The 22,418-nt window shown below is 38.0% G+C and overlaps 1 protein-coding gene across 6 annotated transcripts in view; it reads left to right on the top strand.

Annotated features, from left to right (window-relative positions):
* Nucleotides 1-22,418, top strand: part of LOC103141213 (neurexin-2-like) — a 104,845-nt gene that overhangs the window by 3,401 nt on the left and 79,026 nt on the right. For 2 of the 6 annotated variants that reach the window (XM_007556745.2, XM_016673955.1), the window contains exon 1: nucleotides 9,136-9,576. The gene's annotated coding sequence lies outside the window, so the exon portion shown is untranslated. Of the gene's footprint in view, nucleotides 1-1,021; nucleotides 1,151-9,131; nucleotides 9,626-9,727; nucleotides 9,846-22,418 lie in introns of those variants that run through there. The other 4 variants (XM_016673949.1, XM_016673953.1, XM_016673939.1 and 1 more) reach the window with 4 other exon arrangements.

The raw sequence follows: 22,418 nt of genomic DNA, 5'->3' as shown, positions 1-22,418 counted from the left end.
GAAAATTCACATTTTTAAATTTACTGAACCAGACTTCTTGATCAGTGCTCCAGAGGTTTATTTGGACTGGTTGATTCACATTCCTAATACATCTACTTAGTTTTAGACTAACGTTCACACTGCAGATCTTAATACTGAATTCCGATTTTTTATTTTTTATTTTATTTGTGTGAAATCGGATTTTTGTTTGTTCTTTTTCGTATTCGTTCACAACTTACAAATATGCGACTCTCGCATGAACTGCAAACGACTTAGTGTCCCGCATGCGCAGCAGAGAGCGTGCTCTGTGTTATGCTAACTCAGGGTTCGCGGAGGTAAACTTAGATGCTAATGGTGGAGTATATCTTACGATTTTGAAGTTGTCTGATCTGAGACAGCAAATTAACAACTTAATAATCATTATCGTCCGCCATGGTGGTTGTTCTTTTTTTTTCCCAGAATAGTGACGTTTGTCGAGTATCAATGACGTTTAGGTCGGATGGGATGAACGAGACCTGGCCAGATTCTGGTCACGTTTGAAAAGATCTGTACGTATAGGATGTAGTGGCCTACGTCGCATTCAAAAACATCCGATCGGTGTTATTTCAACTGTCATGAAAAGGTCAGATACAGGTTGCATTTAAGGCAAAAAAAAAAAAAAAAAAAAAAATCGGATTTGGGTCATTCAGGCTGCTGTGTGAATATAGCTTTACATCAACTTTGATTTCCAGAGAAGGTTTTAGAAGCCACAAACTCATAGGACAGTTATTTATTTTTTGCTTTGTCAGTTTCATCTGTTTGTTTTGTTTGTTATTTTTTTTAGATAATTAATAGAGACACTGCTGCAGATGTTCTTTCCTTTGCCGGTGTTCTGCTCTGCTCTAGTGTGGGGGCGGGGGGGTAAGTTTTAAGGAGTATCCAGCCTTGTGAGACCAAAGTGACAATTGTCTACATACTTTGCACGAAGTTGAACTGTTCCCAGTGTGAATTGGAATTCCTCACAGCTGCTCTTTGTCATTGATTGTGTTTGTGGTGTTCTAAGCATCTTCAGACCATTACCTCCAGGATGAACTGGAGCAGTTAACAACTCAGTGTGAAGCAGAAGAGGGTCAAATCCTTGGAGTTTGGAGCCATGATTCCCAACATCAAAAAGATGGATTTCTCTCTCCAGGTAGGAATTATTCTCAACTTTTGTCATAATGTATTATTGTAGAGGACAAAAAATGTAAAAACAACAAACCTGAGAGTGTAGTTAAGGATGATTTATTAACAAAATGCAACAAGAAACCAGCATGTGGACTACAGTATTATCTAATATTGTGTTACTATTGTTTCATCAATAGTCACTTAATAAGGATCATGAGATCCCAGACCCAAGTAGATGAAAAATCTTTCAAAAACATTCTCACAATAGACATCCGATTCTGCAACTACGGTTACAAGTTGCCTACATTTCTTTTTCTGTGCCACTTTCCAATCAGAGTCTCATTGACAGCAATATTACAATCTTTCTTTTCATAAAAGAAAGATTGATTTTTGTAATTTTACAAAAATCAAAATTTATCTCTTATTCTGAATTAATTTGACATGAAACTAGAATGTATGCTCTTTATGGTCAAAATATGTCTTTCACCTCTTATAACGATTACCTATATTTTTTTGTATTTAGGATTATTTTCAGAATTAAAAATACATGTACCTCTTTGCTTTGAAAAGTGTGCTCGCTGGAAAAGTAACTTGTCATAGAGAGTGATTTGGGAATGAATGACAGGCAAGATTTATGAAAGACCTTGAAAATGTGGCTGCCAAGCTGAACGCAGCAGTCACTAATTGTATCATTCACACCTGGGATTTTCTGACTGAAGTGACAAAATACTGTCAGTGAAAGTAATTATTGATTTTCTGACTTTCTCCATGATATTTCATATTTTGACAAGCAATACTGATGCAACAACCGTCATGAGATCAACAATCGACCTGTTATACATTTATTATTTGATGCTTTTAGGTTATTAGGCAGTCACCTCTGGCATCTCCGCTTCCTTGTTTTCTTGCACCTCGCCTCTCATATCAGTAAGCTATCTGTTTAGAGTTCAGTCTTGACTATACAAGCCACAAAAGCCTTGTAAGCTGTTGTCTGAGTGTTCTTTGTTCTTGTTCTGCGGCTGAATCCCAGAAAGAATGCTCAATAACTTGCGTGCTATACTTAAGTCCTGAGGGCTTTCTCCTAATATGGGCCTTTCAATATTTTATTGCAAAAAGTAGCTCTCTGCACCGCAGATAAGCACCCCTATTTCCTCAACGAGGCCGCAGAGCTTCACTCTGTCTTACATTGGAACAAAAATCAATAATTGGCCCAGACAGGGCACTAAAACACATATGCACACACATATCTGTTTGGTAAAGTGTTTTTGAGGTAGAAATTACACAGATGTTCCAAAACAAAAGCGCTGGTTTCAAAAAATACTCCAACACTGGAACAGCAGCTGTGTGATTAAAGCTAACTGTGACATGGTGTGGTAAAGCAAAGCACCCATTCTGTCGAGTTTGTTCCTTGCTACATTGTTGATATTCTACTTGGCAGCTTTGGTTACAATTACACAACATTTTTGCTTTTAAACGGCATCGTAATAAAATCTGCTTTTGTGCCAGTAAGCAGCATAAAGCACATAGAGTGATGAGGCCCAATAAAATGCCTAGAACTGTATAGATCCCAAAACAACCGCAGCACCGTCCACAATTGTTTACACTCCTGGTAAAGATGTGTGAAAGGCATTAAGCTGGATTCATCTGTTTTTGCAGCATGATTTCACGCAGCACAAAAAAAGCAGTTTTTTTTCTAAACAGTGAGGTTTTAGAGCCTTTTAATACCTCCCTCCTCTGTGCGGGCTTTTAAGATTAACTAGGATGTTCTACCAGCATTGATTGACACATTTCAAGGTATTTTAATGAACATTTTATTTTTTGCTCTTATTAGTATTATTATTTGTACATGTAATCTCTTCCAACCTCAAACTTTAATCTATCTTAATGGGATTTTATGTGACAGACCAAAACTAAGTAGTGCATAATTGAGGAGTGGAAGTTAAATGATAATTTTTATTTTTTTATTTTTTTTTTTGCACATCTGTAAATCCAATCCAGAGCAACTATTTTCTTTTATTAGACACTTGATTTCACTTGATTAACAAATGTGTGGCATATTCTTCATATCTACCTCATTTTACAATTATGCACTACTTTGTGTTCATCTGTCACAAAAAATATATATATATATATTATGTGAAAAAAGTGTAAAAGTATGAATAATTTTGCAAGGCACTTTTTTGACAAATCTGGGCAAGTAGCTGCTTTTTTTTATAGCCATTTTCTAACTGAGTCATGTACATCTGGCTTCTCTGAATAGCATGTTCTCGTGTTTCCTGTTTTGAAGGGTAGCTAAAAGAACTGGACCTCTTTTCCATATTTATGTATATTTCAAGGACTTTGAAATTTACTTACTAAGTACCTTAAAATACACAATAAAAAGTAAAGTTACATTCAATTGTTAAGATGCAACAATTGGTTTTTATATATATTTATATATAAAATTAAAGTGGATTTTTCTTTAAAAATCCACTTTAGGTTGTATTTTACTAAATTGTACAGAAATTATGCTACTGCAGTAAAATAAGATCATTTAAAAAGCTTTTTTTTTTCTCATATAGTTGCCAATGAATTTGGATGGTATTATAGTGCTATAGTTTTGGAAAAGTAGACATGGGTGGGTTACAACAGTATTTGTTATGCTGGATGCTGGCAGCAGATCTACTCTGGTAAAACCTGTAGATGCTTGGGATCAGTAAAGCTGCTTAAGCACCAATTGCTTTTTTTCATTATCTCTTGAGCTGTTTGTGACGTCGCAGTCGGTATTGAGGTGCCACGGGGAACAACTTACATCAGCAAGCAATATCTTGGCCTGAAATTATGGCACTGATTATCCTATTTGCTATTAAACAGTACATTTCAACTTCAATGCTACAACTAAATCTTTGCCCGTTGTTTGGCGGCAAAACATTGCATTTTCGATCATTTATTTGTGATATTTATCAGTGACTTCAACATCTTTGTCGATCTTTACTGGAACACATTTTGAGAAAGTAGTTAACCTTCGTCATCCGAAAGATTTTGAACACCAGTTGTAAAATCCTGAGGAGTTCCTGAGGAGGACTGAAACTGGCATTCTAAGGATAAGAAGACAGAAAATTGATACCACTTCTGGTTTCTGTGCTAAACAAGGCCAGAAACTATGCAGGGGTGTCTAACCTCTGAAGTTTGAGCGTTCAAACAGGCCTTTGAAACAGTCACACCTCTGAAGTGGACTTTGTTTGAAATTCACCGCACATTTCCCACTATGTGACTGACAGGCAAATGTGTTGTGGAGACTGTTCTTTTTATTCAGAACCAATTGGTGGACTTTGCTGAGGTTTTCCTGTACCATATTTCTGTCAAAGTATTGTTATGACTTTTGGCTCTTTTAATACAAGAACATAAAAGCTTGAAAACAATAACAGATTTGCATATTATAATTTATAATCCACAAAACTGTCTCTTTGTTGCTATTCTACAGGGTCCAAATGCATTACCATGTCTGACCAGTTACCATCCTGGTCAGAAGTTTACATACATTCACCATTGTTGTGACTGTAAAAAAATAATTTGGAGCTTTTAATTATCCAATTGATCTGTTTTTAAGGTGACAAAACAGTTTTTTTGATGTGTTTTGGGATCATTGTCCTATTGGAACATTCAGTTGTATGCAGGCTTCAACTATCCAGCCTAAACTGTCAACCCCGATAAAAGGAAATCACCTGGCTGCTGAGAGACCAATGCATACATTTAAAACAACTCTTTTCTAAAACTTTGACATTTGCAGCTGCCCACATGAACAAGCTGAATAGTTCCAGGTGAGGGTTTTTATTCGGCTGCTGTTCCCTATGAGCCCGCCTACTGAGGTTTCCAGAACCACAATGATCCCAGACATATATGTTTGCAACTAGTTAAAGGAAATTTATCTACAATTAGCGGGATTTATGTATATTTTTTTTAATCTGCGTGTAGCAAACAAATGGTTTCAATTACAATAACTGCATGCTTAGCCCAAGCTGCATACCTAAATTTTAGTTTTTTGTGGCGCCTACTCAGACATTACTATTAAGTGCTGCTCACTTCCTCACTTGGACCGAATTGTTTAGCAGGCAAAAATAAGATTTTTGAGCATTTATTATTTATATATCGCCCTCAGATTCAAGATTGCTTTGACTTTTATCCGGAAGTAAAGTCTTCGACGTACCTCGGCTCTCTGGAACAGGCTTTTAGAGGTTTGCTCATCTGAGTCAACTGTCACTGATATGTCAAATAGTCTACACTCCCAGACAGAGCTGGTGCAAGGCACACAATATGAAATTTGACTTTTCAAAACAACGACGTGCTTAAAATTTCTCATAGCAAAAACAAATGCTTTTAGCGTTCCATCTGGTTCCCTGATAGCTGTAACCTTTTGAGTGTAGGCCCAAAATGGAAAAGCATCAACATTTTCACACAGCTGAGATGAAAATGAAGTGCTAGAAAGGACAGCTTGCACCTTCATAGAGTACAATTTAACCACAAAGGACTCTACAAATTAAAACAGACAATTTAAACGTCTCAATTTGAAAAAAAAAAAAAAAAAAAAAAAAAAATAGCTCTTTAAAAAAAAAAAAAAGCAAGTTTTTGAAGTGCTTGCTTAACATTTTGGGTTTGCCGGCAGAGCATCTCGGGGTTAACCTCTGAAAACGACACCAAGCTGTCACTGAAACAAGTTATTTTGATGGACTAACCATTGTTGAGAGCTGCTGTCAGCTCGAGTAACTTTGTCTTTCTTTCCCTTCTCTTTTCTCCCTTCTACTCTTGTTTTAAAGCGAGCACCTCCCCATCACTTTGCTGTCTTCACTCTGATAAAGCAAAGATGTATTACTTGTGAATCCAAAACTGCTATTTAAGTCTCTTTAATTTATGATTTAGGCACACAGTTTTGTGATCTGTGTTTATAAATACTGCTGATGTGGATTGTCTATGTATAACAAATGTGCTAAAGTGTCATAAATTGAAGGTTCAAGGGAAAAAATAAATAAATTCAATGAATGCCTGTGTGGCAAGAATTTTTTTTTGTACCTAATAGTGTATACAGTAAATTTAATTTTCATTAAAAATGTGCATATTTTTAAAAGCAAGCTAACACCCTGTCCACAAGGGAAAGGTTTTATTTAATTTTTAAATGTATTTTTAATTGGTTGTCACTGTTTTCAGAATGTTTCATCTAGACAGAAATGCAGAGAATGGCCCAAAACATTTTTTTGTTTACGCCCCCAGACCAATAAGTTGGATTATGAAATTGTTATAAAACAGGATTCAGCTTGGCTTTTAGCTGAAAAGAATGATTTATTACCAATTCATGTTTTCATAAGCTAGAAATTCATAATTTCTAACTTGGTGTCTATGGATTTTAACAACTATTAAAGTCTATATTTATGCACTGCTATTGTACTTCTGTTAAGACTTCAGTAATTGAATTTCTACTTTATTCATCAAATGTTATGCTTACTGTATCGTTAGTCTTTAAGATTTTATCATTTACCACTGCATTTCAATGTTCACTAGATTCTATGCTGGTAATTTTTCACTACGTGATTATTTCCTCAGTTAATCTATATGTGATTTTTCTTTTTTTCTTTTTTTTGTTTGTTTATTTTGCTTGACTGTTAGGCATATTTCAAAAAACACTTCTATCTAATTTTACCCTATATAAATGCCCATGCATGTGATTCTGACTGTTTCTTTACCTTCATAGTTACAGTTCTGTCACAGTAATGACACCAGTGTAATGTAAAGTTGCTTTAATTTCTGATTACCTTTTAATAATTTGTGCTTTACAGTTTCGGGATTGTGTTAATCCCGAAACTGTAAAACAAAGGACTATAAAAGTCCTTTGTATGAGGACTTTTATACCAACTTTCTTGTCTGTTTGAAATGTAATTTATTTGTGTAGAACTTTTAATGCCTGCCGAAGAAAAACACATGAATGTAACAATTCTGGACGGGCAGATTTTTATCCTTTGACTTGCTGAGAGGTTCATAGGAGTTGGGTTGTAAGGTCCACAGAGGGCTGACAAGTGTGGACCTGGAGGCATTCTGTGGAAGGTACTGTGGAGTAAGATGTTCCACAGTTTGTCCTGCTACGTCAAAGCGGGACATTTGAGTATGTCCCGCTTTGAAACGTCAGGGTTTCATCTCCTCATTTTGCAAATAATGTGTTTCCGTTGGTATTTTCAATCCATTACTTTCAACACACAAAGAGCTCTGATATCTGAGGGAAGGTTGAGACATTGATTATATATTACAAAAGTAATAGTGGTCATGTTTATTAATATACATCGACGGCTTGAAGTACAGACGCTGCTCTGGTGCATCGTGTCAGTATAGGTAGTTTAGGCATCAATTCGGTATACCTCTTAGCCGTCTCCCTAGGAGGTTTTCCCAGAATGTCCCACTGAGAGGGAAACCTCAGAGTAGACCTGGAATCTGCTGTGCAGTTCTCAAAACCATGTGGAGAGAGAGAAGGTCAGAGTTTGTAATCATCCAAAAATGTGGATGAAATTGCTTGGGTTAGAAATGCATCCATTATAATTCTGCTGCTTTCTTTGAGTCTAAGAGCCTGGTCCCTGGTGAAGTTAAAGTCAGAAATATTTATTTTTCTAAACCTCACATTCCTCATGTCATCCCTGCATATAATGTGAAAGGCAAGATCCAATGACGACTGAAGAACTTTGTATGCATTTGTCAGTGAGTAGCGTAAATTAGAGTGACTGAGAGGAAATGAATGTAATTGATGCTGATCTGTTGAAAATAAAATCATTTCGCAACAAATAAATTTCCCTTGAGTCGTAAGGATTTTCCTGAGTGAAATTCCCAATTAGGCAGTGCTGCTGTTGTAGGAACTGCATGGGGATCTATTGAGTTTAATGTGAAATAAAAAGGTTTTCATTTTTATGTCATGGTAAGCCAATTGAAACCAGATAAAAAATCAGCCGAGTATGAAAATGGCTTAAATTTCATCTAGAGAGTGCAGACCCCCAGTGCACGCAAAACAGAATCCAACGCTTGTAAAGAGGCAAAATATGCTTGAAATTTTATTTAGCAAATGTACAGAATTTAAACCCGGATCACTGCCGGGATTGAGTTTTACCATTTGACTAGGAAAGAAATGTCATCTATTTTAGCATATGAAATCTTAAAAAGAGACTAACTAAAATCTGTTGAGTATGAACTGCAATTTGCATCTACCTACATGGACAAGTCAAATCTCTTGAGGACAAAGGATTTTTATGGTTGGACAAAACAGTGGGTGACTTTTTTTTTTCTTTTCTTTTTGCCCTGAGGACATGAATCACAGATACAGGAGTTAAGGTGAGGCTTCAGAATCCAAGAAAAGCGATCCAACTCTCATGCTGAGGCGTCTGTTGCTTGTGGAGCTCCTGCGTTATGCAAAGTGAATGGTAAAATGAATTATTGCTACCTTCTGATTCCTAAACTTCAGCACAAATCAGCTGTTTGATAGTTGAAAGTTGGATAAGAAAATTATCCCAATCATAATGAATAAAGTGACATTAGGCTTACTAAACATGTACATGCAATTAAAAAGAGACATTTGTGATCATCAGTAATGTCTAGTGTGTTACCAACTGAAATACAGATGTTTTAGGGGTTTTTTTAATAGTAATCTAACTGGAAGCAGTTAAATGTTAGCTTTTGCCTTTTTAATGGATGAATAAAAAGTTATCCACCAAAATACGCAATAAGTGAGTAAAAAGTGGTGAGCGGCTTGCACCTTGCTCAAGGGCACTTTAGCAGGATGAGAGGGGGACGTGGGGGGCTGATGGAGGGAGAGGAAACGAGAAACATGAGATGCCTCCTGTATCATGATACCTGATCATGGCAAATTAAAATACACCCGCTCACAAAGCAGAGGTTGCGATCCCGCGAGGTATATTTATACGCAGTTTAATCCTCCATGGCAACGTTGATGTTATAGTTTTGATGGGGGTTCAGGATTGGTCAACAGCAGCTGACCGCGCCCTCAACCCTTATAAGCTACCTACTAAACTATTACCATCAAGTGTCGGGGGAGAGGGGGATGACGGCTCTGCTGCTGCTGCTGCTGCTGCTGCCCTCAGTGCGGCGGAGGAGAGAAAGCATCTTTGTCTGCACAGAGCAGCTCTGCTGGGCTTCCCTGCCTGTCTGCTTTCATCTACACAGCAACATCTAAAGATAAGGGAGATTCTTTCTGAAAACGGGGTTCGCGGATTCATCTGCCGCATTCGTCTCTGCTGAAATTTTCGGACTTTTCCTCCCCGTTTCCTTCTCTCTTCATCTCCCCCTCTCTCTCTCTCCATTGTGCTTTCCGGGTTTTTTTTTTTTTTGTGTGTGTGTGTTTTTTTTTTTTTCTTCTTCTGTTACCTTGCTGGAATAATCCAACCCTCCCCTCTGTATCCATGTGTCGGATCGCTGGATGATGCACAGGTAAATGACACCGCGCACCTCCTACACACAAACGACCTTACGGACGGAGGTAATTGCTTTTTTTAAAACATGCCGCAGCGGAAAGCCACGTTATACACGCCGTGTATTTGTGTTTATAGCTGTGAGGCTGTGCTTCTTCTTTTTTTTTTCTTCTTCTTCTCTCTTTCTTTCTTCCTCCTATGTCAGTGATTTGTTTTCTGTTTCAATTCGGGGGCTTCTCATTTACTTCTTCTTCGGGGTGTCTTTTGGAGATCTCAGTCTCTATGCAGGTAAAGGTGATCTGATTTCTTTCAGATTTTTGCATATATTTCCAGTCAGCTCAGCTGGGTGGAAGAGGACAGAGGTATGGCTTCAAAATCCCAGCACGGTTTTGCGGATGAGGTCGCCTAATTGCGTGCCGGAAGACATGCCCCGTGGTTGGGGCTGTACATGCACCACATACTGTGGGGGCTTTTCCTTTGAATGCATACAGAAAACTGGCATGATTTCAACAGATCCCACGTACCTGGCTGACTGGTGAAGATGCTAAATATTTTATGGGAAGGAGGGGGGAGAAAAAAAAAAGAAAAAAAGTGAAGTTGAGGTGGTCTTTGAGTCATGCAGCAGGCAGGGCCCTTGTCTGTAAAATGCTGGAGGTAGCCCATTTATTATCGAGGGGGATTTTGTGTTATGTGCCAGAGGACTAGCTAGTTTAAATTAAAAAAAAAAAAGAAAAAAAAAACAGAAGGAATGAGAGAGGGAACAGGGTGGAACAGTTGCATCCAGTTCAGCTCTAAATATGATAACATTTGGGAAAAGTTGCTATTCCTTCCAGCGTTTATGGTTGCGAAAATCAAATTGTGTGGTTTGCATTTTAGGAGGTTGTTGTGGTTCAAATTACAGCTTGTTCTCTATCTTCTTCGAAATACATTTGCTTTATTTAATTCTCGGTTCTAATTTACAACCCCGCACATCATAACTAGATTATTGTGACTGAGCAGAGGGAAACAGCTTATTTAATCACCACCTATTGTTTATGGGAAGGCACAAATTGTCATGGTGCACTATTTGGATGTTACTTTCCTCCTCACTGGTGTTTGTTTTTATTTTGTGAATATTTTTTTTTTTTTCATACAACAGTAGTGACTCTGATCACAGCTTGATGTTTCCCCCTTAATAATTAGATTAATTTATCCAGAAACTGAGGGGAGGTGCCCAAGGGGGCTGCTGCCGCTCTTCTCAAAAGGAGTGTGGCTGCCCTCCTTGCACCTCCTGCAAACCAATTTGCTTTGCAAATTCAGCTCCACCTGTGATCTGATGCATACTGTTACTTGTCTTCGTCAGGTCGGAACAAAACATCCAGCTCAAGACATTAGGCAATAAACGAAGTTGGGTTCACAAGAACACAACAAGCTTTTTTTTAAAGATATTATTAAGCAATAGTATTTCTGGTAAAAAAAAAAAATCCTTACTTTATATATTATTTATACAAATAGAGTAATCTCATAGTATTTGAAGAATCTCTAATCTAGGTTGGACATTGAAAATGCTCCTTTTTGTGTTTTCACAAATAGAGCAAATATTTAATTAATGTCAAACTTAAATCTCTCCAGTGAAGAATTACCCACTTTTAGTTTTTTCAGTTCAAGTATTTTGGCTTTTCAACTAGAGATGATTAAATCAAAGATCAGCCCTAAAGCAGATGCTAACTTTAGGATATTTAGCAGCTAATAGTTATCCAGTCGCTGTATACTAACATTGTGTAAATGTAAACTGTATTTCTCTGTTGGACTCTCCTTCAGTGTCTTTGGAAAATAGAGTTGTCGGTCAGCACAATGTAGAGTTTTTATTTTCCACCGAGTCAATATAACACAACATCTGGTTACATCCCTAAATTGTTGACTCCAAATCAAATCAGAAACAGTTAAGATCAATTTAATCCTATACAAACTGTGTAATGGACCTTTAATTTAACACCCATAGGAAGCTCCGAAGCAGATGGGAAACATTGCGTCATTAGTGGCTGATGGCTTTGCACACACTGTAGTCTCACAGTGCTTGCAAATCATTTGTGTCTTGTCTATAAGTCTTTTAATGTTTCTATACTGTGCATCCAAATGCTACCTGATCCACAGCCAGAAAGCTTTTGTCCCAAACAGAATTCTTTTTTAGTCGACTCTGGCAACAAGTAAACTCAAGAACTACATCCTAGCTTACAAAAAAAATAATAATAACAAAATAAATAAAATCTATCCCACCATAAACACAAGAGGTTTGTCAAGGTTCAGCAAAGTTTTAAACAGTTAATGCATTTTTCAGTGCTGCCCCACCTGTTGCTGCGCATTGATGGTCAGCTGACACCCTGATGCTTTTCAGACACATAAGGCAAAGCTGATCTCCTGGAAATATTTGCAGATGCTGCATACTTTTTCCAGTTGCGAAAAGTATAGAGTATCATTGTGCCTAAGCTTCAAAACAACGATAAATATTATAATATTGCAACCAATATGTTTTGCTATTTCAGCAGTAACATGAATAATTGCTGGTTTTCTGTTTTACATAACTATAAAATCGTTTTACACATTTTTGGTCAACAGTACCGTACCATTAGATTGTCCTGCCTGCCCAGGCCTACTAGTACTGGGCTCAAGCTTAAAGTACTGACCTTCATATCATATTCATAATAATAGCTCACACATATCTCACTAGATAAGGTCACATCCTAACAGCAACTACTAGATTGCGCTTTTGGAGACAGACTTCGTCTCGCTTTGATGAGAAATATCATGGCGTTTTAGTAGTGCAAGGACCTCAGGTTTCATTGAATAGAATGACCAAAATAAATGATTTTGCAAAGAAAGAAAAGGGTGAGCGACCTCCAATATGTGACCCACATGTGTAGCCACTTTACCATGCAATCTGCCACCACCTCATCTTAAGACAGCACATTTTTTTCCCCTCCACACTTTTAAATCCCAAAAGCTGGAGCGGACATACTTGAATAGTGCTGGTCGAAAATATGTTGTTTGGTTTCCTAAACAAAAACTGCATGGGGAAAAAAAAGGAAATCATGGGTTATACTCATTCAAAATGAGGAATTGCTAAGATCATAGTTACAGACTTTGGTGAACTAAGCTTTAGTTGCATTCAGATTCTTAATGGATTTACCAATCTTATAGCTTAGTACTACAATTCTGATTTTTAAATCAAATTTCAGCTTCACTTTTACTCAATGTGTTATAGCCAGGATTTCTCCCTTTACTCAGTTGCTATATTTTGGAGGGGGAGGAGCTTTCAGGGCCACACTTTCCACACTCGTGTGGCTACGTTCTGACTCACAAGGCATCTGCTTTCATTACTGCCTCCAATAAAATGTGAGAGTTTGGGAAGGGTTGGGAGTTTAAGAAAGAGGGAAATTGTGTCGCTGCTGCCATCACAGTAACTTATCTAATACCAAGTCATTGGAATTATTTTTTAAAATAATTTTGTAATATTTTTTTTCCAAAGCTATTAGAATGTGGCAGATCACATAACTTCACTTTTATTTGGTTGAGCCGTTTTTCTCCTGAAGGTATTTCTTGTCTATTGGAATGAAACAGAAATGCAGAATCAAGAAATAACATAAAGCACCAGCCAGAACGCAGCGAGAGATGGGTGACTTGACCAAGGAGACTGCTTGAAATAACAAGAGGGCAAAGTTGACGTGGTGTGCGTGGATGTTTGTGCGTTTTTCATACATGTGTGTCACAGCTCAGTGGCTTCAGCGTGCATTCTGGGGAAGCGGAAGGTTACAGATATTGTGTGGCATTGCAAATCGTGTCGCTTCCTCTTTATCATACCCCATCAAGGTCATACCCACAGACTGAAAGTGGTGGCCCTGGCCTTTTCCACTCCTGGCTCTGGCAGAGGAACGGGGCCCGCGGACCACTGTTGCTTCTAATCAGGGCTGACGCGTGACTCAGTTGCATGCCAGCTGCAGAGCCAAACAGGGATTATGTCCCTGGATGATGAAGACAAAAAAAACAAAGGTCACTGTTGAGATCTTTGTCTCACTACACCTTCGGGGAGCTCGAGTTATTTCATCATTTGTGCGCTATTTTCTAATGAACTTTGCTCCACAGAATGGAACAAATAGTAGAAATAAAAAGAAATCTTTTACCCAGTACAAGTCATATAGCCAGAGGGCTGTATAGTTAGAGTTGTGACACCAGCAGCATAGTGTTGGTTAAATTACAATCTGGGTCATTGTGCCACTTGTTTCAAAGGGTAGAAACAAAGATTTAAAACATTGTTATGCACAGCCGAAAATCACAGGGGACGGACCCCCTGCCCTCTTTTCTGGGAAAACTGGAGCGTTATGCCACAAAGTATTTCACTGTAATTGTAACTATATCATTTTAAACCGTTCATTATGCATGTTAGGTGCATGTGGTAATTACAGATACAAAACAAGTCCTTTCAGAACTTTGAATGTTTTTTTTTTGTTTGTTTGTTTTTTCCCTCTCCTACGCCTCAAATGCTATATATGTTGCAGCCCACTCAACTGACTGGAAGCGTGTCAGATGCTGCTGAGAACTAGTAAACAGATTTTTTTTAGTAGTAGTAGTAGTTAAAACAGGGCAGGATTTAAAAAAAATAAATAAAAAAAACTTTTCCCAGGCAGAATAAAATGTGCACTTTGCCTTACCTTGCACTAGACATATAACAAAAAAGTCTAACTTATGAGACAAAACATGTAAAGAAGATGCATGAAATTGGACTTGAGAAAACATGAGATGATGAGTATTTTTGTTGAAACAAAGAATCCATTTTTTTTTTCATAAACATTTGTGTTGAATAGTCCAGCCCAAATTTGGCTTGCGTATTCTTTTGCACCTATCGAATCTAGGGTGCTCCTATTGTATCAAAAACTACCTGAAATGCTTCCTTCTGTGTTTTTATAAATAGACTAAAGGTTTCATGTCTATTTTAAAGAATCTCTCTTCAAAGTTGAAATATCCAGTTCAGGTCTGAAAAGCCTAGTTGTTTTTGATTTTGAACTAAAGCTGACCAAATGCAGTCCACACTAATTAAACACACTGAAACATGCAAATGTGAAACAGATGCTAACTTAACAGTGAGCTAGTTGTGGTTTTCTTACTGTGAGTTGTCTATCATCCTGTCAGTGTCCCCCCCCCCTCTCTATTTTCATTTGAAATTTGTCCTTTATGCATGTTAAATGTGTGGAAATTACTGATGCATAACATGTCCTTTGAAAGCTTTGAAATTTCATATTGCTCTCCTATACTTCGCAATCATCAGGTGCAATATCTTACAACCCACTCACCTGACTTGGAAGGTAATTATTGCTTAAAAGTCAGCATCAGGCATTTTTAGTTTATTTATTTATTCATTTTTGCACATTTCCCACTCAGAATAGACAAATGCTTTGCATTTAGTTTTCTCCATCAATGCTCCATTTGGGATATAATAATACATTCAGCTCACAGTGCATGACATTACACTACTCACAAGAACTTGACAAGATGAGATTTAAGTAATTGTTTTTGTTTTGTTTTGTTTTTTTTATAAATACAGTAAAAATTTCAGAAATTATTTAATGTGTAGAAAAGAGTATATTTAATATTTCAGTCCATGCTTTGCTTATTGCAATTTTTATTCCTTTCTAACTGTAAGGTGGTCCCGGTGCTGAACAAAAATATGTTCTGTTTTCACAAACACGATAAAGATTTTCTAAATGTAAGACTGTTTTCAAAAATGGATCCCAAATATTTTTGCTTGCCCACAAAATGGGAATGAAAGTGACTTGTCACTGTGATTATTAGCCGAGTACGTGAAGCCAAGCATCGCGTGAAGTCAGTTAAAAAGATCTACTACCCACAAATCAAACATCATCCAACATTCTTTATCTATAACTCATGTAAGAGCATAAATATTTTTAACATGACCATTTTCTTCTTATTTTTGTTTGGGTTTCTGAAGAGAATCTGTTTAGTGTGCAATTATCCATGTCTGTCTTTCACAGTCTTTTTAGATTTTAATCTTTAGTTGATCTTTAATTCCACGCAGCACTTTGAGTTGCTTTTAGTATGAAGCGTGCTCTATAAATTTCAAATGGGTTGATTGATTTATTGATCAAACACTCAGTCAGCCTCAGATTCATCAGCAACTGGTCATTCGAAGCTTAGCTGCTAATGATGCTAAAGTTAGCATCTGCTTCCAATGTTTAACCCGAAGCAGAATATTTTCAGATTTTTTATTTTTTAGTTCTTTTGGAACCGAGTAGCATTTTGTTTTCAGTTAAAACCTTTATTTATTCCATCAACACAATATCTTGTGTGACCTCTGATCATACCTCTGCCTTGCACCAGCTCCTTATCGCAAACTGTAAAATGTCAGCTGGGAATCAGTTGAGATCAATTCAATCCTATGCAAGTGTTTATCTGATACACCTTAGTTAAGCTCAAAAGTCAGGCTTTAACACCACAATGCTTTTAATTGAATCATTTTTTTACACTCTGTACCCTCCAGAATGCCTGACAAAAGCAGTGAACCATGCTGTTGAGGCCCAAACAGGGGCCTTTTGAAACATGAAGAAAAATAATAACTTATTTGCATATGCAGCAGCTACTGATTTTAAAAGCCTGATTGGTCCTGCCATATATCTGTGAAATAATTGACGGTAAAATTGCCTGTGATTTTCACCACAGGTGGTACAGTAGGTGGAAAGGAACGAAAGGCGGTCTGTAATTTTCCGTAAGCACAATGCTACTTAGGATTCATCAAAGGTTGTCAGCGGAGTCTGTCATACTTAGGAGACACGGTGACAAAAATGTCTCTTGAAAAGCTCAGCTGTTGTTCATTAAGTATGTGCATGACAAAAATGTACCCGGTCAGATTTTTCCCCGACATCTTGCACTCAGAATGGAGAGACATTTATATGTGTTACGTGTTTTTTTTTTCTGTCATAATTTTTTAATAACACAGATGCTGTTAGGTTGAAGTTGTTTTTTTGTTTTTTTTTAAATAAACCACATAATTTACATAGGGATAACATGAGAAACATGTTGCATGTGGAACCTAAAGTTTTATTTCCCTTCATTCTGGAAAGTTTACTCTATTCTATTTTGCTTAACTTAACAAATACATTTCTTCCTACCCCATCGAGCAGCTAAATTTTGTAACTGATGGACTCCTGAGGTTGACACCACAGACTCCAATCAGCTCCAGTCTTGATTAAGAGGCTATTGTAGGCCAGTAAAGTTTAAAAAAAAACAAAAAAACAAAGTAATATAATTGCTCATTATCACCCTTTTTAACTTTGTGATCTGCTATAATCTTACTAAAATATCATAGAGTAATGGGTTTCTGAGAGTGCTGATTGAAGGGGATATTTATTCACTGTTGAACTGAAGACATACAGCCCTCTGGTTAAACAAAGTGGCTTCATCTTGCAGCGCCATTCAGGTATCTTTTGGACATTCAAAAAGTGTTGCATTACATTGCAGATGTAGGAATTTTTAAGCCCATCCATCTTCGTGACAGAATGAGTAAAAGGAGGCTGAAGCTGCACTGTTAAGCGAAAGGTGCCTAGGCAGCATAATCGGTGCCCTTAGTGAAATAAAACACAACATCACTTTGTCAAGACATACGTTGTGCCGTTAAGAGTGCTCAAAAAAACAGCAATCCTACAAGGACCAAATCTGCTGCTGGAAGGAAAAGGATTTGAGTCTGCAAGAATAAAAACTAACGCAGTTATAGTATTGCTTTGAATTAGTATTTTTTTTGGTCGAGAGAAATGGTCTTGATTTTCCTGATATCAAAATTAAGGATGAAGTGTTCAGTTGGCTACCAGAAGCAGATGATCTTCAGCTTGACTGACTTGATTGCTAACTGTTAAATATGCAATTTAAAATGAGTTACAGAAAGTATGAGATGTAAGAAGGTGCTAATGAGAAAAACATGCTATGGAGTTTGTTACTGATTGTATTTCTCAGCTCTGGATTTCCTTTGTATCTATGACTTAAATAGTTAATCTTTTCAAATGTAATTAGTTATGATTTGAGGCCTAGCGAAAATGTGCTTGTCCTGTGCACTTTTGTGTTTTAAGTCATGATTAACTGCAGAAAAGAAAAAAAAGAAAAAGAAAACAATTAGCGGTTTTAGGGCAGGTCATTTTTCTTCTTTTTTTTTTCTTTTTGCTCCCTACAGCTCAGACCAGACTAACTCCTCCCTGTGTTTCTAGTCAGGTGTGTCCAAAGTCAGTCCTGAAGGGCCCGTATCCTGCATGTTTTAGTTCTCTTCCTGGTGGTAGTTACTTCCTCCTCAGCATGTCAGTGTTCTGCAGAGGCCTGCTAACGAGCCATCATTTGAATCAGGTGTGCTGAACCAGGGAGAAAACCTGCAGGATACTGACCTTTTCAGGCTGACTTTGGACACCCCTGTTTTAAGCATTCTCAAACATTCTCTGAGATAATGTAAAGCTGAAAAGTACAAATATATTTCTCCTTTCGTACCGATGTAATGTCTTTTTTGATTAACGCACCACAGCATGGAAAGTAAGCGAGAAGGTAGATGGTATTTGGAGGGATTTGGAGATGTCTCCTGGGCTGCATTGAAAGTAGTTTGCATCCCCAATGATATTTGATGAAGTGTAAAAGCTCTTGCACAAAACAACCATGTTGTTGTAGTTGTTGGTTGGTATTGTCGTAGCAGTTGTTATTAAAGATTAAAACTCTATTGTGACCACAGCTTGTGGTCACAATACTGCAGCCTGTATTGTTTGTGGTATTCACTTGGATTTCACTTTGGTTTGAAATCCAAAGTGTACCTCACCAAGACTTATGTACAAAATGGCAACCTCTGCTGTGCATTGTAAAGGCCCCTCACATACATTGTCAGATGCTGCTGATAAACTTATGCAATAAATATTGTTTTCCTCTTCCACAAAATGGGTGGAGCTGCTAGTTAAGGTGCAGAAACCAGGCATATTGTGAAGAAATATGTTAATGCAGGTATGATGCTTCTGGCTATAGCATCCTGACAAAATTGGTAAAAAGTACACCAGGATCTTCCTTTTTTTTTTTTTTCAAATTAAACTGTTATCTAAATTTTTTGCCTTCACACTTGGATCTCTGGACAGTCTTGGACAACCATGAAGGGGACGGTACTGGCTTCCTGATTGTTTATGTGGGCATTTTGACTTCGGGCCTATTTGCGTTAAGAGCAGCACTAAGAACTGATGAAACACCGATTGGGTTTTGCATTGAAATATTTTAAAACGCTACTCAAGAGATAGTGGTGAGGGTTGAGTCTCAACCAGGTGAATATGAAAGCTTGTGAATTAAAAGAAATGTGGATTTTATGCTGTCTGTTTGTTCTCAGTGAGAAATTGGAATCTGCCAAAATCTTAATTGATAGGTCAAGGCGTTATAAGTATAAAATGCTGCTGTTGGTGCATCTCTAATCATGATGAGATTGTGCGTGTTCATCTGATCATAAAAAGCTAAACTGCAGTCAAGAGTTCCAAATTACAGAGTATAATTAACTGTAAGGAGCCACACATTCACAAGAATGCTTTTCAGATTTCTGTATTGTTTATGGTATACAACAATCTGAAGCTTTTAGTTTTGCAAACGACATATTTTGGGTATAACGCCGACAACTGGAAAGACTTACTGCATTATTCAAAGGCCAGCTTTAAAGAAACGTGCGCATAAGCCTCTTTCTTCTTGAAAGATGAAAACAATGATGACATGGGGAAGGTTAAACATTCACCTTGGCTGACAGAGCGTGATTATGTATTATCTGCATCACCTCAGCAACCCGTGGCTCTGAATTAAGAAAAAAAAAATAGACTACATTTTGGTTCGCTGAAATCTTTTGATTGAACTTGCATCAGATTTGTTGTCAGAAACTCCTGGTAGGGCCACAGAGGTTTTACACAATCTTAGTTGCAAATCGCTCAATGGATCTTTCTCTTTCATACCAGCATTACTGTCACCAGCAGGGGAATTCATCTTCTCAAGGCAATATCCACACGGCTCTCACATGGGGAGGCGTGAAGGAGTTCACAATGAATGTGTTGGAAACCTGGGCAGTCTTGTAAAATTGCACCGGTACGCTGGAGGTAGAGTCCTGTGAGCTTTTAATTTTTTTTTTCTCCCCTCTCTTATCATGTGAGAACAGGGCATAGGGCAGATTTACGTGGATTCAGTTGATCAGTGAGTGGCAGGCGGGTTGCGAAGCGAAAGATTCTTAGCAGCTGTCTGGCTGTCCATCCATCACGCTGCACTAAGGCGCGCCAGTCACACTTAGATGACCAGCAGACTGCAGAATGGGGGATGCTGTGGTAAACACTGGTACAGTCGTTTATTTCAATTCAAGCTGTGTCTTCTGGCATCTCTCATGGGGAGCGGATTCTCACTAATTTGTTACAGTATGCAGCGGAAATCTTGCCTAATGCTGCATTGCAAAGTCAGTCTTTTCCTTGCCTGCGGCTGCTTCATCTATAAAGGTGTCTGTCTCATGTGTCCTATCTGTGCGAGGGAGCTTTATGCCGTATCAATGTCAGCTTTCATTGGGTCTTAGTGGAGCTTTCTGATTCTGGCAAAAGGAGCCGTTACCTAAGATCAACCTAGGCCTTTCTTTTGCTTAGCCGCCGAAGTGGAAAGAGGAGTCGTGGGTTTGTGTGCAAGTCTGTACATGTGTGAAAAGAAAAAGGCTCAGCGAGCAGGATCCTCGCTTTGCTTCCGCTCAGGGTTTTTGTCTGGTGGCATCCTCCTCAGGATGAGATGTGACAGCGCTGGATGATCTAATCATGGATGTCATGGCATAGCTGCTTATTAACTGAGATTTCAAGGGCAAACATTTCCATCATTAGTAGCTAGTATACTGTATAAATGGCTCCATGAGCAAGTGGTGCAGTGGTGATGGCTTCTGGTAATGTCACAGTATGTGGTGGTGGAGAGGAGCTTGTCTCATTACATTTTTTTTATTTTTTGCACATATATATGAAGAGCTTATCTATACTGGATACAAGTGGTTGTATCCAGTATACAACCATTTGTATTTTCAGAGAAATTTTAAGTCCTCTGAGGTTCAGAATTACAGAGGATGTAAAATATATGCTCATTCATGTTAACTAAAGCATTTAAAAATGTTACATTTTAATTTTAGTCGAGTGCTGTCATGAATATTATTAATGCAAGTCAAATATGTTGGTCAACTTTATTATGGTTCAAAAGCAGCTCTAGAAAGGTGACTTTTTAGCCTAGATATAAAGGAACTCAGTGTTTTGGCTGTTTCGCAGTTTTCTGGAAGCTTGTTCCAGATTTGTGGTGCATAGAAGCTGAATGCTGCTTCTCCATGCTTGGTTCTGGTTGTGGGGATGCAGAGCAGACCAGAACCAGAAGACCTGAGAGGTTCGGAAGGTTGATACAACAACAACAGATATTTAATGTATTTTTCTGCTAAGCTGTGACGTGATTTATAAACTAACATGACTATTTTGAAGTCTATTCTCTGAGCTACATGGAGCCTGTGGAAGGACTTTAGAACTAGCGTGAGGTTCTCTATCTTCCTGGTTTTAGTGAGAACAAGAGCAGCAGCATTCTGGATCTGCTGCTGATGTTGTGTAATTGATTTTTTTTTATTTATTTTTGGCGGACCTGTGAGGACACTGTTGCAGTAATCAATTTAACTCAAGATAAACACGCAGACAACTTTCTCTAGATCTTGCTGGGACATTAGACTTTAATCCTGGAAATGTTCTTCAGACGACAGAATGCTGACTTTGTAACTGCACATGCTAAATAAGATTGAATACACATCCACCATCATTTACACTAGAGTCTCGTTTAAAGGTCAGTGGCGATAATTGACTTTTACTGACATTTTCTTATTTACATCTCTAAGCACCATCCATTTAACACGCCCCTTTAAAATTTGTGGGAAGACGAGAAGAAAACTGGTCGCTGGTGTTGCTAAGAGGCCTACATTAATGTTTAAAGTGCTGGCTGTGTGCACTGCATGTGACTGGACAGAAGACTAATAATAAAAACAGCCAGTCATAGCAAAGTCTCTGTAAGCATGTGTGAAAATGGAATATAGTGCGATCAAACTACGTTTGGCACAAACCTACACTGCACATCACCAAAAGAGCCCCGGCCTGAAATGAAGCGTAGTGGTGGCGGCAAGACTGAAGCTTTGTTTAGCCCAATTCAACAAGAGAATAGTTTATTTCTGTCACATTTCAAAGACAGGATTTCATTTCCCCGTCCTTAAGTAGCATTGCTTGAATAGAAGATAAGGCAGTAAAAGTTAGCAGACTGAATTGCTTTATAATGCAAATTTGTGTGCATCAGTTTCAGCAGAGAAGTTTGAGTCAGACTTGTGAAATTGCATTTCAAAATACTCCATTGTTACTACTGTGGTGAATTTTCCATCGCAGCTTTGCCTAAGTTGTCCCACCTGTCTCTGAGATTTGCGGAAGAAATCCTCTGGCAGCAGCACAGAGACATTTTATGCCTGGAGCACATAGTGTCTGTCTTACATGAGAAACAAAATCGTACACGTCAAGTGACGGAGTGTCTCTGTGCACTGGACACCGAACCATTAGCTGTAAGCTTCTGCCCATATTATCCACTGACAGAATCCACCTATATTATTTGGTTACTCTCCAAGTGATGTCACCGGCTCGGTTGTTGCCAGGCTACAACCACAACGTCCAGATACAGTCATTGTGATCCATAGAGATTTGAAGCACACCTCTACCGTTGCCACACATCCAGCTTTCCTTCCGTTTGCTCAGAACATGCCATATCATTATTTTTACAGTGTAATCAATCAATCAATCAATCAAT

This window comes from Poecilia formosa, unplaced genomic scaffold (assembly GCF_000485575.1).
Source record: "Poecilia formosa unplaced genomic scaffold, Poecilia_formosa-5.1.2 Scaffold3, whole genome shotgun sequence".
NCBI classification, from domain to species: Eukaryota; Metazoa; Chordata; class Actinopteri; order Cyprinodontiformes; family Poeciliidae; genus Poecilia; species Poecilia formosa.
This window is presented reverse-complemented; position numbering and strand designations above follow the sequence as displayed.